An 18,505-nucleotide genomic window follows, 5' to 3' on the forward strand; every position below is an offset into this window, starting at 1 on the left:
AACTACAGCTTCGCAATACTAATACAGTTTGAAGTCTGAAATTGTGATGCCTCCAGCTTTGCTCTTCTTTTTCAAGATTGCTTTGGCTATTCAGGGTCTTTTGGGGTTCCATACAAATTTTAGGATTGTTTGTTCTAGCTCTGTGAAAAATGCTGCTGGTGTTTTGAAAGGGGTTGCATTAAATGTGAAGAATCCTTTGAGTAGCACAGACATTTTAAAAATATTTCTTCTTCCAATCCATGACCATGGGATGTTTTTCCATTTCTTTGTATTATCTTCAGTTTCTTTCATAAGTGCTCTATAGTTTTCAGAGTACAGATGTTTTGCCTCTTTGGATTTGTTATAAGCCTAACTCTTCTTTAAATGTTTGGTAAACTGGCACCTGGGTGGCTCAGCCAGTTAAGTGTCTTCCTTCCGCTCAGGTCATGATCTCAGGGTCCTGGGACTGAGCCTTGTGTTGGGCTCCCTGCTCAGCAGGCTGCCTGCTTCTGCCTCTCCCTCTACTCCTCCTCCCCACTTGTGCTCCCATGCTCGCTTGCTCTCAAATAAATTTTTTAAAAATTAAAAAAAAAGAATGTTTGGTAGAATTCCCCTGGAAAGCCATCTGCCCTGGACTTTTGTTTGTTGGGAGACTTTTGATTACTGACTCAATTTCTTTGCTGTTTATATCTCTGTTCAAATTAAAATAACTTTTTAACTGACAGTATCAAGTATTGGTGAGGATATGGAACAACTTGAACTCTCAGGCATTGCTGATAGGAGTACAAAAGTGTACAACTACTTGGAAGGCAGTTTAGCAGTTTTATCCAAGAGAACTAAAAACGTAAATCAACCAAAAACCTGTACATTAATTTTCATGGTAGCCTTATTCATAACAGCCAAAACTGAAAACAAACCAAAGGGTGATTAAAAGATCAATGGATAAACAAATTATGGCGTATTCATGCAACAGAACACTTCTGCCCAGCGTCATAAGGGATGATCACACCGCATACCACTAGCCCAAGAAAAGAGCTAAATTAAAAATCTGAAGTATGGTTTCTGCTGAATGTGTATCGCTTTAGCACCACCATAAAGTCGAAAAAGCATAAGTCAAACCATTGAGTCAAACCTTGACTTAAGTCAAGGACCATCTGTAGTTATCAATTTCAGTAGCAGCAGCAGAAAGGAGTGAAAAGAAAAAATTACAGAAGCAGAAAAACAACAAATACATGACTGATTACATAAAAATTACAAAGTTCTGCAAAAATGTCTGGGGGAGGGGCACCTGGGTGGCTCAGTGGGTTAAAGCTTCTGCCTTCGGCTCAGGTCATGATCCCAGCGTCCTAGGATCGAGCCCCACATGGGGCTCTCTGCTCAGCGGGGAGCCTGCTTCCCCCCTCTCTGTCTCTATACCTGCTTGCTATCTCTCTCTCTCTCTGTCAAATAAATAAATAAAATATTAAAAAAAAAAAAAGAAATGTCTGGGGTTGGGAGACAAACTATAAGTGCCTCTTAATCTCAGGAAACAAACTGAGGGTTGCTGGGGGGTGTGGGTGGGAGGGATGGGGTGGCGGGGTGATGCACACTGGGGAGGGTATGTGCTATGGTTAGGGCTGTGAACTGTGTAAGATGATGATTCACAGACCTGTACCCCTGAAGCAATCCATTCTATGTTCATAAAATAAAAATTTAAAATAAAACAACTTGCAAGGCTTTGATCCTAAAAATTTATATGGATTGCTTCATTATTTCATGTCATTCTCACAATGGCATCTGCAAGTGGGTACTTTTACCATCTCCTTTTTACAAATAGCAAAACTAAAGCACAAAGAGGTAGCTGCTCAAAGTCACCCAGTCATAGAAGTATGAAGCCTGATTCATACTCAGCAGTCTGGGTCCAGCTAATGAATGCAAGCTAAATAAAGCTAAGGGTTAACTATGAGAGTTAGAGGCGCCTGGGTGGCTCAGTTAGTTAAGTGCCCAACTCTTGACTTTGTCTCAGCTCACGTTCTCAAGGTCCTGAGATCAAGCCCTGATCTGGCTCTGCCCTGAGAGTGGCGCCTGCTTGAGATTCTCTCCCTCTGCTAATGGAAAAACCAAGATGCTTTCTAAATAGTCTTATGGTTTTAATGAGAAATGTTTGCTTGGGACAGAAAAACTGGCATAATTAGGGAAGAGAGGAGGGACAGGCACATAACCCATAAGTCACTGACACTCTAAAACATGCTATGATTTTCTGTTCCCTAAAAACTTCTTTTAATGTTTTAAGATTAAGAGCTCCTATCTTTTTTAGATCATTTAGTACTTTACACACATCTTCCTCACGATATTGAATAGATTAATTAAATTAATATTTAATTTTTTTAAATTCCACTTGAAGGATACTGGCAGAAATTGTTCTTTCAATATCTGAGCTTTCCCCCACAAACTATTACTCATTTTTTCTTTTTTCCCCCTTTTTAACTAATGACCTTTTCATCGTGCATATATTCTCCATTCTGTACTTCCACTTCTTCCCTTCCTTTAAGAATGTCTTCCACCCTTCATTAAAACTGCAATCTCAAAGGTCACAATGTGACATAATTGCAATTCTTACTCCAAAAGCCCTTTGATCACCAATTCTAAGGGCAAAGTCCATGCTTTTGTCTTCAGTGATTTGCAGGAGGATCAGGTTTTTCCTCAGCTTCTGTCTCTGCTGTTGTGGTTCTCCTCTCACTCCTCAGAGACGGTTTCTCTGTCTCCGCCATTCTTCTGTTCAGCCCGGTGGCTGCCTTCACTATAGGGAAACACTTGCCTTTGGTGATTTTTTTTTAATTTTTAATTTTTATTAACATATAATGTATTATAAGCCCAAGGGGTGCAGGACTGCGAATCACCAGGTTTACACACTTTACAGCACTCACCACAGCACATACCCTCCCCAACGACCACAACCCAACCACCCTCTCCCTTCCTCCCTCCCCCACTCAACCCTCAGTTTGTTTTGTGAGATTAAGAGTCTCTTATGGTTTGTCTCTCTCCTGGTCCCATCTTGTTTCATTTTTTCCTTCCCTACCCCCAAAACCTCCCACTTTGCTTCTCAACTTCCTCATATCAGGGAAATCATATGATTATTGTCTTTTTCTGGTTGACTTATTTTGTTCAGCATAATACCCTCTAGTTCCATCCACGTCATCAAAAATGGCAAGATTTCATTTCTTTTGATGGCTGCATAGTATTCCATTGTAGATATACCACATCTTCTTTATCCCTTCATCTGTCAATGGACACTTAGGTTCCTTCCATAGTTTGGCTAGTGTGGACATTGCTGCTATCAACATTAAGGTGCACGTGCCCCTTCAGATCACTACATTTGTATCTTTAGGGTAAGTACCCAGTATTGTGATGGCTGGGTCGAACGGTAGCTCTATTTTCAACTTTCTGAGGAACCTCCATGCTGTTTTCCAAAGTGGCTGCACCAGCTTGCATTCCCACCAACAGTGTAGAGGGTTCCCCTTTCTCTACATCCTCACCAGCATCTGTCATTTCCTGACTTGTTAATTTTAGTCATTCTGACTGGTGTGAGGTGGTATCTCACTGTGGTTGGATTTGTATTTCCCTGATGCCAAGTGATGTGGAGCACTTTTTCATGTGTCTGTTGGCCATCTGGATGTCTTCTCTGCAGAAATGTCTGTTTGTGTCCTCTACCCATTTCTTGATTGGAGTATTTGTTCTTTGGATGATGAGTTTGGTAAGTTCTTTATAGATTTTGGATACTAGCCCTTTATCTGATATGTTGCTTGCAAATATCTTCTTCCATTCTGTCAGTTGTCTTTTGGTTTTGTTAACTGTTTCCTTTGCTGTGTAAAAGCTTTTGATCTTGATGAAGTCCCAATAGTTCATTTTTGGCCTTGCTTCCTTGCCTTTGGCGATGTTTCTAGGAAGAAGTCGCTGTGGCTGAAGTCAAAGAGGTTGCTGCCTGTGTTCTCCTCAAGGATTTTGATGGATTACTTTCTCACATGGAGGTCTTTCATGCATTTTGAGTCTATTTTTGTGTGTGGTATAAGGAAATGGTCCAGTTTCATTTTTCTGCATGTGGCTGTCCAATTTTCCCAACACCATTTGTTGAAGAGACTGTCTTTTCTCCATTGGACATTCTTTCCTGCTTTGTCAAAGATTAGTTGACCATACAGTTGAGGGTCTATTTCTGGGCTCTCTATTCTGTTCCATTGATCTATGTGTCTGTTTTCATGCCAGTACCATACTGTCTTTTTTTTTTTTTTTTTGACAGAGATCACAAGTAGGCAGAGAGGCAGGCGTTGGGGGGTGGGGGGAAGCAGGCTCCCTGTTGAGGACAGCCTGATGTGGGGCTCTATTCCATGAGGTCATGACCTGAGCTAAAAGCAGAGGCTTAACCCACTGAGCCACCCAGGTGCCCCAGTACCATACTGTCTTGATGATGACAGCTTTGTAGTAGAGCTTGAAGTGTGGAATTGTGATGCCACCAACTTTGGCTGTCTTTTTCAACATTCCTCTGACTATTCGAGGTCTTTTCTGGTTCCATATAAATCTTGGGATTATTTGTTCCATTTCTTTAAAAAAAATTGATTGTATTTTGATAGGGGTTGCATTAAACATATACATTGCTTCAGGTAGCATAGACATTTTCACAATATTTGTTCTTCCAATCCATGAGCATGGAACATTTTTCCATTTCTTTGTGTCTTCCTCAATTTCTTTCATGAGCACTTTATAGTTTTCTGAGTATAGATTCTTTGTCTCTTTGGTTAGGTTTATTCCTAGGTATCTCATGGTTTGGGGTGCAATTATAAATGGGATTGACTCCTTAATTTCTCTTTCTTCTGTCTTGTTGTTGGTATATAGAAATGCAACTGATTTCTGTGCATTGATTTTATATCCTGACAAGTATATTCCTGTACACGTTCTGCCTTTGGGGATTTTTATCTGGATTGAGCTCTAATCTCCCATGCAGGTGAGTCCCAACCTTCCATCTCCAGGACTCAGATCTTTCCTATTTTCTACCACCTCCTAGCTAACTCCTGTTGGTTGTTCTAGTACAATTCAACATTTGATACAAAATAATAGTCACTCCATATAAACAACTCCTTATCTTTACTCCTCCTGACCCTTAACATCCCCAAGTCACGATATTCAAGGCCAGGTGGAAACTTCAGTAGCTCCCTGGGCCTTGACTTGGCAACAACATACATGTGTCACTTCACCACACCCCCTCTTCTTTTCTTTTCCCTGTACCATCAGCCAGGAGGTCTACAAGCTGCAGCTAAACACACACTCTGGCTTCCTGCTTCATGTCTTCTTTGCCTTTTCACATCTCATGGCTCAAATGTCATTCCCTCCATGAAAGCTTCCTCAGGCTTCCCAGAAAACAGCAACTTTTCCTTCCTCAGTATCCCTTGTAACACTTTGTATTCAACATGGCCCACAGTTGGTTTGCACTGTACTTTCTTTCCTTCTTTCCTGGACCTGAAAAATAAGTTTTAGGGGCTTTTCTCATCACATTTGCTGAATAAAATAATTAAACTTTGTAGTCCCATTTGTATTCTTTGTGCACAATACTTATGCAGACATATAAGTACACAAGTATGAATATGTTAAAGTTAAGTTTTAAAATTTAGACAAATGAAAAACTGAGCCTAAATTATAGAAGTTTTGATGTCAAGTAAGAAGACAGAGCCATTAAGGAGACTTGGCAAAGAAGCCCTGCTGAAAGCAATGCATAAGAAACTCGAGGACTTTTATGCTATTTCTAAGATCAGCTATTGTTCAACGTGTTTTCATCTATCGATTCTCTGATGTAAAAGGAGTTAGGTTTGAAACCAACATACCTGTCTAAGACATTTGCCCCTTCAAAAATATCTTCAAAGAATCAGTTGGGGTAAGTGGAAAGAGGAGAGCTTTACCTCCTCTGACCAAGTCCCTGCGCAAAAGGACCGGAAGTTCCAATCAATTACTTGAACCACCACCTCAGGGCTAAACCACCCGCTCCTAGAAAAAGAAGCATACAGCCACCAAGAGAATGAGACGATGCCACGGGAACACGAGGCATGTGTGACAAGACATTCCACGGACAACCTACTGCCAAAGCAAAGGATCTGAAAATGGATCGCCACCCTCTCTACAGGACATGCCTCCAGGCTATTTTTAAGAGAATTTCTTAAAATTTGTACTTAGACCTTACGAAATTTTATTTAGAAAGTCCATTTGGCTTAATTTTCTCTGTAGTATGTGCTTCAAAGAATAGCTCTGACGTTGGACATTCTTTCCAAGTGAATAAAACTGATGAAGGTACTCACTTGGGATTAGAGAATTTCCTTGGGTTTAAAAATATCCCACTTACAGTATAACTAGTTAAGTTTTAGGACAATTACCATTGTCATTTTATTTAACTAAATACTCACGAGCCTTGAATCAAGGGTTAGTTTGTTGTTGCTGTTTGTATTTTTTTTATTTTTTAATTTTTTAAATTAATATATAATGTATTATTAGCCCCAGGGGTACAGGTCTGTGAATTGCCAGTTTTACACACTTCACAGCACTCCCCATAGCACATACCTTCCCCAATGTCCATAACCCCACCCCCTTCTCCCTACCCTCTCCCCCCAGCAACCCTCAGTTTGTTTTGTAAGATTAAGAGTCTCTTATGGTTCGTCTTCCTCCTGATCCCATCTTGTTTCATTTATTCTTCTCCTACCCCCAGTGTTGGGTTTTTTTTTTTTTTCTAAAGAAAACAAGGAATATTTACCAGTCTATTCACTCAGGCATTCAACACTGACTCTTACAAAAGAGCAAATTTCTTATTCAGAACGGTATTTTTATGATTAGCAGTTTTGCAGGTGCAAACTTTAACATTTGATACTGAAATCCATACAATACCAAAATAAAATGGCATAATAACTATTAATGAATTTGTAAGGAAAAAATGTATTGAAGTTATTTAAGCAGGTATCAGCTACATATTTTAAAATACCAACGAACTCCTTTTAATGTCATTTCAAAGCTTTAATGTTGATCAACTACCACAATCATATCAAAAAGAATAAAATATGCAAAAAGAGAAAGATTTATTCTGATGCAGAGAAAAACTCGACAAACTACGAGTTTTCCATGAAGCAGAAAATGTCATACTTGGAAATATTGGCTGCCTTTATTTACTGCGACTACACAGTAAGTCAACTGTAAGGCAGAAAAGCTCAAAAACACTGCTGATGTCACCCATGTGCACGGCCCAGCAATTTCCAAAGCCACACAACCGCATGGTGTGTTTGCTTCCTCCCACTTTCTACATCTCGACAATCACCGCAGCAAATTGCAGAAGACGTTGTTTCTAAAATAATCATCACTGTACTAACTCAGATGCCTAATTGTTACAACCATTTTTTAGAGAATTGTTATACTAGTCAGGGGATAGATATCATCATGTGTTGATAATTAAGATTTTTCCTGATTAACATCTCCAGTGTACCCCCCTACTCTCAAAATGTTCACTTGTAGTATTCCATAATGCCAACTGTTACTCACTGTGCTTATTTCTAAACACAGCACAAAGAACAATGCATCTATCTCTCTTGCTACCTTATCCATGGGGCTTAGAGATGGACGGCATTCTCCGAAGTCATTTCTAGTCTCCTCAGAACTCTTTACAGTCAGAGAAGAAGTGGTATTTAAACATACACAGTGCATACTGGTATTTTTCTTCTAATTTTTATATTTTGCTATGTATCATACACAAACATAATTTACATGCAACACAAACATAATCCCAATCCTATTCTATACTGAGTTTTTTTTTTTTTTTAATTTTTGTTTAGCTTCTCTGCACTCTTTGGTGTTCACTTTTTATTTGACTCTCTCCCTCTCCTCCCCATGTCCTTCTGAAGTGTTAATACCCGCATGATGTATCCCTTAATAACAACCTAGTACATCTGCATATCTCCTGCCATGTTCACAGCTCACATACAAACATACACAGGCATACCCCAGGAAGGGGTTTTGTAGCACAGACTGCCAGTGTCCTCAGATATCTGTCTTCCTTTCCTTTCTTTGAGTCCCCTCCACCACCAAATTTGGGCTGGGCTGTACCACCAGAGGCTGCAAGTGACCACGTGACTAGCCATGGTTGAGGGCGGTACTGGGACAGAAATGCTGCAGGCAACTTTGACTGGATATCTAAAATAAGGTGGCTTTCTTTTCGCACTCTCTTTCTTTCTGAGGGATGACTCTTAAAAGAGAAGGTACCAGCAAGCAACCACCCCCTTAGACCCAGAGACCGCAGTCACACACTGAAGATGGCAGAGCTACCCCAGGAGCCTGGGTCCCCGATGATGTCACAGAGCAAAGCACTCCCTACATACCCTGGGCTGTTAAGTGTGAGTTAAACCAAATTCCCTTCTTTAAACCACTATACCTTCAGCAGTACATATTGTTTTATTATGAATGTTTTACACAAATATATTTTTTCTGCATCTCACTTTTCTCTGCACATCTCATGGAAATCCCTCTTAAAACACCTCCTGTAGGGGTGCCTGGGTGGCTCAGTGGGTTGAAGCCTCTGCCTTCAGCTCAGGTCATGGTCCTGGCATCCTGGGATCCAGCCCCGAGTCAGGCTCTCTGCTCCGTGGGGAGCCTGTTTCCCCCGCCCCCTCTGCCTGCCTCTCTGCCCACTTGTGATCTCTGTCTGTCAAACAAATAAATAAAATCTTAAAAACAACAACAACAACAACAACAACAACAAAAAAAGCAAAAAAAAAAAAAAAACCTGCTGTAGATTCTATTCATTCCTTTACATTATTACCACCTATTCCCTAATGGAAACAAAATTTGTTCCCTTAATGCAAATTCACCTTACTTTCAGGATTTTTCTAATCCAAACACCACCACAAAATAATTCTCATACATGTGTCCTACACACCAGGGCTTGGGTGGCTATAGATTCTCAGAAGACAGGTGGATGAGTCCATGGTGGATACATGTTACTAGATTTTGCCCTCTGGTAAAGGTAAATTCAGGTGCTTACAGGGCAGAATAAATGTCTCTTCCCCTATGGCAAAAAAAAAAAAATAAATAAAATAAAATAAAATAAATAGAATAAAATAAAATATAAGAAATATAAAATAAAATAAAAGTAAAGTAAATTTCTCTTTCTCCCAAAAGAGTGATTACCTCTTTACTACTCTGACTTGGATTCCCCTGAAAACTACTCTTAGCCCCTTTTCACACATTCTGAGTCTGTAAGAATCTGTTCTGGAAAATGTCCTGTCACAATTTTGATCCAAATTTCTGTCTGTCGGTCAGTAGGACCTCCTAGTGTGCTATACGCGTTAACACATAGCCTGTCCTAAATATTATCCCCAAATCTATTATATTTCTACTGATCTTGTTTGTTGTTATTTTTTTTTTTTTTTTACTACACAAAGCCTTTTATTTCACTTGAATCAAATACTGCTATCATTTATTTTATATGTCCTGGGTTTGGAAAAGTTTTAGGTCAGAAAGATCTTCTGGTTCCTAGAGTTTTATTTTATTTGCAAGATTTCTGTTGTCTTGAGGCTTTTTGTTTGGGCCTTTACAGATTGTTCAGTACATCCAGAATTTGTTTTTGTTTCTTTTTGTTTTTAAAGGACGATGATCTAATTTTATTTTCTTCCAGGTAAATGAAAGATTGTACCAGCGTCATTTATTAACTAAAAATCTTTTCTCAGTGTATTGATAATAAATTTTGTTATTAAGTTTTTATTTTTACTGATATTTAATTTTTTTCTCTTCCGGTTTTGGTGTCAGGTCTATCTCATAAAATGAATTGAGAAGTATTCCCTCCTCCTCTACTAGCTCAAAGAATATGTATAATACTGGAATTCATTCTTCCTTAAATACTTCCTTACATAAATATGTAGTTTGAAAGGGAAAAAGCATTTTAGCACCCTTTTCAGATAATTGTGGATTGCCTCTCACAAGTATTAGATTTTTAAAGTTACTTGCGCTGTGGAATCTGAAACTTGTCATGCTCTGTCACAGTAAGTTCTGTCTACCCTGAACGTGGAATGGACTTTTTAACCTGTGTGATGTCAGGACAGCATGGATTACTCATTTGGAAAACATCAGTTCAATGAGTTATGTAGATTTCCAAATATGGAAAATTTTGTAGTACAATACCGAAACTTCACATTGGTTAATATCAATGCTCATTCTCATCAGAAAAGTCTTAGTAAAAGTCTTAGTCTTAGAAAGCTCTCAAGCTCACAATGAGACAGGTTCATTTTGTTCGTTTTTCAGAGAATGTCAGCCAGATATCCAAGTCTGAATGACCACTGTTCGTCAGTCATTCTTTCAAATAAAAACAATCTTCTGCAGAAACAGCAACAGCTCCTCGCTCACAGAGTCACACAAGCGTGTTTCCTCTGGGCAGCCTTCATCCTTCAGTATGCAACGTTAAGTTCTCTTTGCAAAGCTCCATTCCTTCGCTCGGGATCAAAAAGAATGCATATCTGATTTAATAAAATAAAGAGTTTCATGGCTTGTTTCATCAGAAACATTCCTAAGTAAAATTGTTCATTTCTTTTCCCCTGTGACCGTGTGGCCCTGCAGAACAGAACCACCAAAAGAACAATGTGGTGCCACTGCCTTGATTTGGGCCAACATACAGGTTCACCCAGCATTGCATCTGCACCATCGTCAACATGGTAAAAAGATAAATAACATTTAAGTATCATTACAAAATATTGTTACAAAAACATTAAATACCATTACATAACATTTAAATATCATTACAAGTTTTGACCTCACAGACCTCATAAAAGAGTCTTGCGGGCTCATGGACAGCACTTTGAGAAGTGCTCTGCTACCCAGAGAAACTCTCACACATTTGTCAGGACACATGTACAAGATTGTCCATACAATTACTGTTTGTAAAAGCCAAAAATTAGAATAGACTCATCCATAAAATGGAGAGGAAAAGTGGCCGAGTCATTTAATAGAAATCTAGATGGCATAACAGCGATGATAATGGCAGATTCACCAATCTACTACTGAACAAAAGAAGTGATAGAATATATAAAGTCTAGGGGCGCCTGGGTGGCTCAGAGGGTTAAAGCCTCTGCCTTCAGCTCAGGTCATGATCCTAGGGTCCTGGGATCAAGCTCTGCATCAGGCTCTCTGCCTCTCTCTCTGCCTACCTCTCTGCCTACTTGTGATCTCTGTCAAATAAATAAGTAAAATCTTAAAAAAATATATATATATAAAGTCTCATACTATTTACATGAAATTTAAAACCTACTAAAATAAAAATATTTTCACTTTTAAGGAGGCTGGCATTGGTGGTAAGATCAACTTTAAAAACAAAGGAGGTAAATTATCATCAGAAAAATCAAAATCAGGATAGTAGCTGCTCTTTTTAAAGACTTCTTTATTTATTAGAGAGAAAGAGCCCACATGTGAGTAGGGGGAAGGCCATAGGGAGAAGGAGAGAGAGAATCCTTAAGCAGACTCCTCATTGAGCACCAAGCTGGATGCAGGACTCGATCCTAGGACTCCAAGAGCATGTCCTGAGCTGAAATCAAGAGTTGGCCACTTACCCTCCTGAGCCACCCAGGTGCCCCAGTAGTTACTGCGAAAGAAGATGGAAACAATATGTTTGGGAAGGGTCAGACAGCAGGCTTCTGGAATATTAGCAACGATCTAATTCCTTGCCTGGGTGTTTTTTACAATGGTATTCCTTTGTATGACTATTATATTTTGTGAGACTGTGTGAATCTGAATTTATATTCATATGAAATGTTTGAAAATATCAATTTTTTCATTTATTAGGTCAATAGTGTAAATTTTGCTATCTTGTATTTATTTAAATTCTATATTTCATTAGCAGATTCACAAAGGTAAAAATGCCTAATCGGCATCACATGTGAGAAGGAAGCAACATCCCTTTTTACACAATAAGTAACAATGTTCAATATAAGTGAAGGTGATGTTCAAAGGAAATTTTCTATTTTACTTCACAAAAAGAGCAATTTCTAGCATCTGCTCTCTGAAAACTGATGGTTGCTCTGAAAACAGATCTCCCTTGTTGTGTTGTTTCTTACTTCATTTTCAGTGACAATGGTTTTCCAAATGACTTAATCTATGTGAGAAATCTTTTTTAAGAATACTAAAGAAAAAACCCACTGCTTAATGATGCTCACTGTCACAGAACTCTGTGATGTAGATATCACAGGAAATGTGTTCGCAATTACAAAGGCAAACAAGTTCAAGTGAGTTTGTGAATGATAGGCTAAAGTTAAAATAAGGATCACTGTCTCTGAACATGTTTTCCCGTAATGCCCAAAATTAATTGGAAATTTAAAAGAACATTTTTGTAAAAGAACATTTTTAAATAGCTTATGGGTATACATATTTTTAAGCACAAAAAAAACTATCAGTTTTTAACTGTAATAAAATAATACTGCAAATATTACTCATGCAACATCCATGGTATTTACCACACAATTATAAATTTAAAATGAAAGTTGTATTTTTTTAAAGTTTTATTTCTTAAGACTAATTAACTATTTCAGGACTCTCTAAAGTTTAAACAGAATCAAGTCCTTCATTGAATGCTTCATGACACAGATGAACTCTGTAATATGTATAAAATTTCATATCAATCAATTCTCTATATACTACCTGCCTTCTTTAACTTAAACATTAAAACCTCCTAATTTTTTATTGTAGACCTTAAAATTGACAGCCCTACATTATCATCACTACTCAGGACAAAAGCCTCTGAAATAGATCTGAAATTTAAATACAAAAATAAGATTTAAGGAGAAGCAAAAACATGAGTTAATTTTTTTCATAATCTTAAAACAAAAAGTGTTTTTCTAGGTATGATACAAAAACCAAAAGCCATAGAGAAAAGACTGATAGATCCAGCTTTTAAGAGAAAACTTGCATTAAAAAAAAAAAAAAAAAAAACAAAAACCAGGAGTGCCTAGATGGCTCAGTGGGTTAAAGCCTCTGCCTTCAGCTCAGGTTATGATCCCAGGATCCTTGGATCGAGCCCCACATCGAGCTCCCCATCAAGCCCTGCATCATGCGCTCTGCTCAGCAGAGAGCTGTCCCCCTCTCTCTCTGCCTACCTCTCTGCCTACTTGTGATCTCTCACTCTCTGTCAAATAAAACCTTTAAACAAAACAATACAAATAAACCAAAGACATAGAGAAAAATGCTTGCAAGATATATGACACAGACTGGAATTCTTTTTTTTTTTTAGATTTTATTTATTTATTTATTTGAGAGAGAGAAATAGAGAGAGAGACAGCATGAACGGGGCGGCGGGGTAGAGGGAGAAGTAGGCTCCCCACTGAGCAGGGAGTCCAATGCAGGATTCAATCCCAGGACCCTGAGATCATGACCTGAACCAAACGCAGTCATTTAACTGACTCAGCCACCCAGGCGCCCCAGGACCGGAATTCTTTAACATAGAAATTGCTCAGGAAGGGTGGCTTAGTCCTGGGATTGAGCCTCCTTCCCCCTCTGCTCCTTCCCCAACTTGTGCTCATGTTCATCATGCTCTATCTCAAATGAGGAAATAAAATCTTTAAAAAAAAGAGAGAGAGAGCAGGAAATACCAAGAGGTGTAATCAGAAGAGAACTGAGACTCCCTTAAAAAAAAAAAAAAGAAAGAAAAAGAAAAAGAAATTGCTCAGGAATCACAATAAAGACAATTCAACGAAAACATGGGAAACTATAAGAAAAGACAGCTCCTAAAAGTAAAATTAAAACAGACAAAAAATATGTTCATTCTCATTTTGATAAATGTAAATATCAAAACAAGATACTATTTTTCATGTCAACAACAATGAAAAATGTTTAGAATTGAATGTTGATGAAATGAGAAAAACAGACATTTCTCATACACTATTGGTGCAAATATAAGCAGACATAATCTTTTTTAATAGCTTTAATGAAGGGCATAGCTGGGTGGCTCAGTGGGTTGAGCCTCTGCCTTCAGCTCAGCTCATGATCCCAGGGTCCTAGGATAGAGCCCCACATACGGCTTCCTGCTCAGCGGGAAGCCTGTTTCTCCCTCTCCCACTCCCCTTGCTTGTGTTCCCTCTCTCACTGTCTCTCTCTCTGTCAAATAAATAAATAAAATCTTTTAAAAAAAATAATAGCTTTGTTGAAATACACATAATTCCCACACCATAATATTCACCTATTTAAAGTAACAATTCAACAGCTTTTACTGTATCCGAGAATTAGGCAACCATCCTCACTCACAATCTAATTTCAGCACATTTTTAGCACTCCACAAAAGAATTCTCATATCCCTTAGTCATCACTCTCCCATTCTTCCTACACCGGCAGCCATACACACAGAATCTTATTTGAAGGGCAATCTGATGATGACAATAAAAAATTTAAGTGTGCAACCCTGTGAACGAGCAATTCATTTCACAGAATGGATCATATAAGAATAAGTATGCGAGGGACACCTGGGTAGTTAAACCTCCAACTTTTTATTTCAGCTCAGCTCATGATCTCAGGGTGGTGGAATCGAGCCCTGCATGGGGCCTCGTGCTTGCTGTGAAATCCACTTGAGGATTCTCTCCCTCCCTCTTTCCCTTCCACCACCCCAAAAAAAAGAAGCAAATCATACACAAAGATATACACAGGGATGTTCCTCAAACACTATTACAGCATAATACATAACTTATATAGCTCAATCAGAAACTATATTACTATAATACTGGTATAGCAGTAAAGTAAAATACAGTATAACTATTTAAAAGAAATAAAGACAATTTCTACATAGAAATATTATCAGACTATATATTTAAGTTAAAAAAAACAAACTGAAGCAATGCTTATGATATTATTTGTATTGAAAAATAAGCTATTCCTACAAAATTTTAAAGAGAATATACACTAAATTTTTAGTTATGATTACCTCTGAAGGAAGAGGATTAGATGTTGAGAAAATGAAGATTACATCTTTAATTTCATATTTCATTTTAAAATAAAATAAACTCATTTTAAACAATGCTCTTCATTATTTTTAAAACACCACCCAGCAACAACAAAAGCATTTTTAAAGATTTTTTTTTTAAGATTTTATTTATTTATTTGACACACAGAGAGAGATCACAAGTAGGAAGAGAGGCAGGCAGAGAAAGGTGGGGAAGCAGGCTCCCCGCTGAGCAGAGAGCCCGACATGGGACTTGATCCCAGGACCCTGAGATCATGACCCGAGCTGAAGGCAGAGGCTTAACCCACTGAGCCACCCAGGTGCCCCAACAAAAACATTTTTTTGTAATTTTTTTTTTTTTAAGATTTTATTTATTTACCTGACAGACAGAGATCACAAGTAGACAGAGAGGCAGGCAGAGAGAGAGGGAAGCAGGCTCCCCGCTGAGCAGAGAGCCCAACACAGGGCTCCATCCCCGGACTCTGGGATCATGACCTGAGCCAAAGGCAGAGGCTCAACCCACTGAGCCAACCAGGTGCCCCAACAAAAGCATTTTTAGATGAGAAGATGCAAAAGACACACCAGGGTTTTCTTACACAGACATGCAAGGTTCTACCAAACTTCAAAACAGAAAACCATATATCATCATATCCACAAGTAAATATTTAATAAAAGTGACTTAAGCAAGTAGACATAAGATTATCCTAAAGGATAACTATGCATATCACAATATAACTATGTATTTAAACTTAGGAAAAAATCCAAGTTAGAAAAATATCTCTGGAAAACAGACAAAAATAATAAGACAATATGACTGGTATTTTCTATTTCAAATATGAGAATATTAAAAAATTCTATCCTGCAAATACATGTTTGTATTACAAAATATAATTAGTATTTATGTATTTACAAAGGCAATATAAATTGCTACTTCCTCCGCCTTCAAATGGCTCCTGTTTATCTTTGTCTTTTTTTTAAGATTTTATTTATTATTTGAGAGAGAGAGAGCACAGAGGGAGAGTGAAAGGGAGAAGCAGACTCCCTAATGACCAGAAAGTCCAATGCGGGCCTCAATTCTAGGACCCTGAGATCATGATCTGAGCCGAAGGCAGATGCTTAACCGACAGGTGCCCCTATCTTTGTCTTTTTATTTTCATTCTCATTTTTGCACGTAGTATATTCCTTACTTGTATCTTATAGTAACATACAATTTTCAATGGGCTTGTAAGTGTTAATTTTTATTCTAGAAGTAAAATTGCTAATGAATGATACTAAACTTACAGAAATCCATCATTTCAATTTTATCATGTTTTAAGATATAATTCAATACCCCAAGGAAATATTTAGAGATGCACCTAAAGATAGAAAGATTAAGGCTCTTCTTCCCAGGATTATTTATATTAGTGAAAGTACATAAAAATCTCTATTCCCAACAATAAGGATAAGTTAAATTAACTGGGGATACTTCCATAATTTGAAATATGTTTCAGCCATTAAAAATAGATGCTTATGAACAAAATTTAACAGAATGAAAATTACTCAAATTATACAAAAAAATACTGTATCATCTCAAATTTCTAAGGAAGAATTTAGATTTATGGGATATATAAAGAAAAAACTAAAAGGCAATACAATATTTTGCCAGTGTTTTTATTTCTAGGAGTTGGTTTTATTGGCGATTTTTACTTCCTTCTTTACATATGACTATATTTTCCAAAATTTCTTCAATAAAAATCCACAAATTATTTTATAATCATAAATGGCACTTTAAAAGAAAGATGAAACTAAGATAATTCTCATACGGGGGTAGCTCAGCATATATTTTAAATATTTTAGTATGGAGAAAAATATGATAAACAAAAATTTCATAAGAAAGTCCAAAACAACTATGTAATTGCACAAAGGACTATTTTAGCCAAAATATATGCACTGGATATATTTTAAGATATGACGTAAGTTGATGTTTACATGCAAACCTCTCAATGATGCCAAAAATATTCCTGTAGTATGCCAAAAAGAAAAACAAAAACATAAGGGTGTGGAAAAAAATAAAGCCACACACATTTAAAAATGAATTTCTGATGTAATACATGATAGCTTTAAACGCTTTTTTCTCTCACTCAACACATATGTGGGTCGCACTGGTATGTTCATGCCTGACCCAAGGTGTCATCATAAAGAATAAAGATATTAACTCATCAAAGACCCCCAAAAGATTCAAAAAGCCAGTACTTCCTTTCAATTATTTTAATTATTCTATGGTAAGCAGCCTCAACACTAAGAATTAGTACAAAACAAAAGTAAAAAGAAAAGTGGTTGGGAATGACTTGGAATGACTCGTAAAAACAATTAGTGACAATTCAGAAAAGAAAGAAATTCAAAATAAGAGCTCAAAAGATGTGTCTATATAGAGAAGTATTTTCCTCAAAGGCTTTTTAAAATGTAGTTGTTTTTTATTTCAACAGTTTTTTTAAACACTAAGATTGCACCAAGAAACAAAACCCCACATGCCTTAAACTGGAACCACGAAATTCATGACAAATAGTATTGAGATCAGCAGCAATAATTCCACCAGATTTAAAGTTAAAAGAAAAAACTGCCTTTCCTCTTCCATTATCAACAAAAAACAAATTATATGCTCACGCTATTGTTTGGAATATCTAAGCAAAAAAAATCAATGTCCTTTGTGATATTTTATAAATAGGGTGATGAGAAAACCCTTTCATGTTGAAAATCACCAAACTGAAATTAAAGTTTAGAAATTCTTAGAAGCATCCTCATTAAAATGAAAGAAAAAAATAATGAAAAATAAAATTATTTAATTAAATTTATTAGAAACATTAAGTCCAATAACATCTTTCATATTTGTACATTTAAACTATAATTTACAAGTTCCATACATACTCCTTATTCTCATTAATTTTGGTAATGACCCTGTGAAATCAATAATTACCCTCTATTTAAGCAAAAACTAATCTAATATTCTTGACTTCCCTGGCTAATATGACTACAGAATGGTAAGACAAATTAAGGACATAGTTTTTCAGGTTCCTAATCTGACAGTCTTCTATCACACCACACAGATGACCAAAGTGTTTTACTAGTGTCATAAGCAAAAATAAAAATAATGATGATTTTCAGATTTCCTAGAAAAGAAATTTTAAAAAGAAAATCATAAAGCAAATTAACCTTCATTTCATGTCTACTATATGTGAAGCGTACAGGTACTCACAGACCATAAAATCTTCATACTAATCCTGTAAAGCAGGTGTCTCCCAAATTAGACAAGGAAACTGGGTCTCAGAGAGGGCAAGTATCTGCCCGTTTTCACACAGCAAATAAGTAGGACTTAAATCCAAGTATTCTTGACTCCATAGTTTATACTTTCAACCAATAAACAATACTGCTTCTTGGATAATTCTATTTTCCAATGACCAAAAAAGACAGTATATTATGTTATATATCAACCATAGCATAGCTTAATTCTGCAGATCAATTTAAATAGTAGAAACAGTAAGAATAGCAAAACTAGAAAGTTACATTAAAATCAGGTTGAGATAAAGG

At 37.0% G+C, this 18,505-nt stretch overlaps 1 protein-coding gene across 7 annotated transcripts in view; it reads right to left on the reverse strand.

The window, feature by feature from the left end:
- Positions 1-18,505, reverse strand: part of CEP112 (centrosomal protein 112) — a 461,470-nt gene that overhangs the window by 387,261 nt on the left and 55,704 nt on the right. The window lies entirely within an intron of this gene.

This window comes from Mustela nigripes, chromosome 16 (assembly GCF_022355385.1).
Source record: "Mustela nigripes isolate SB6536 chromosome 16, MUSNIG.SB6536, whole genome shotgun sequence".
NCBI lineage: Eukaryota > Metazoa > Chordata > Mammalia > Carnivora > Mustelidae > Mustela > Mustela nigripes.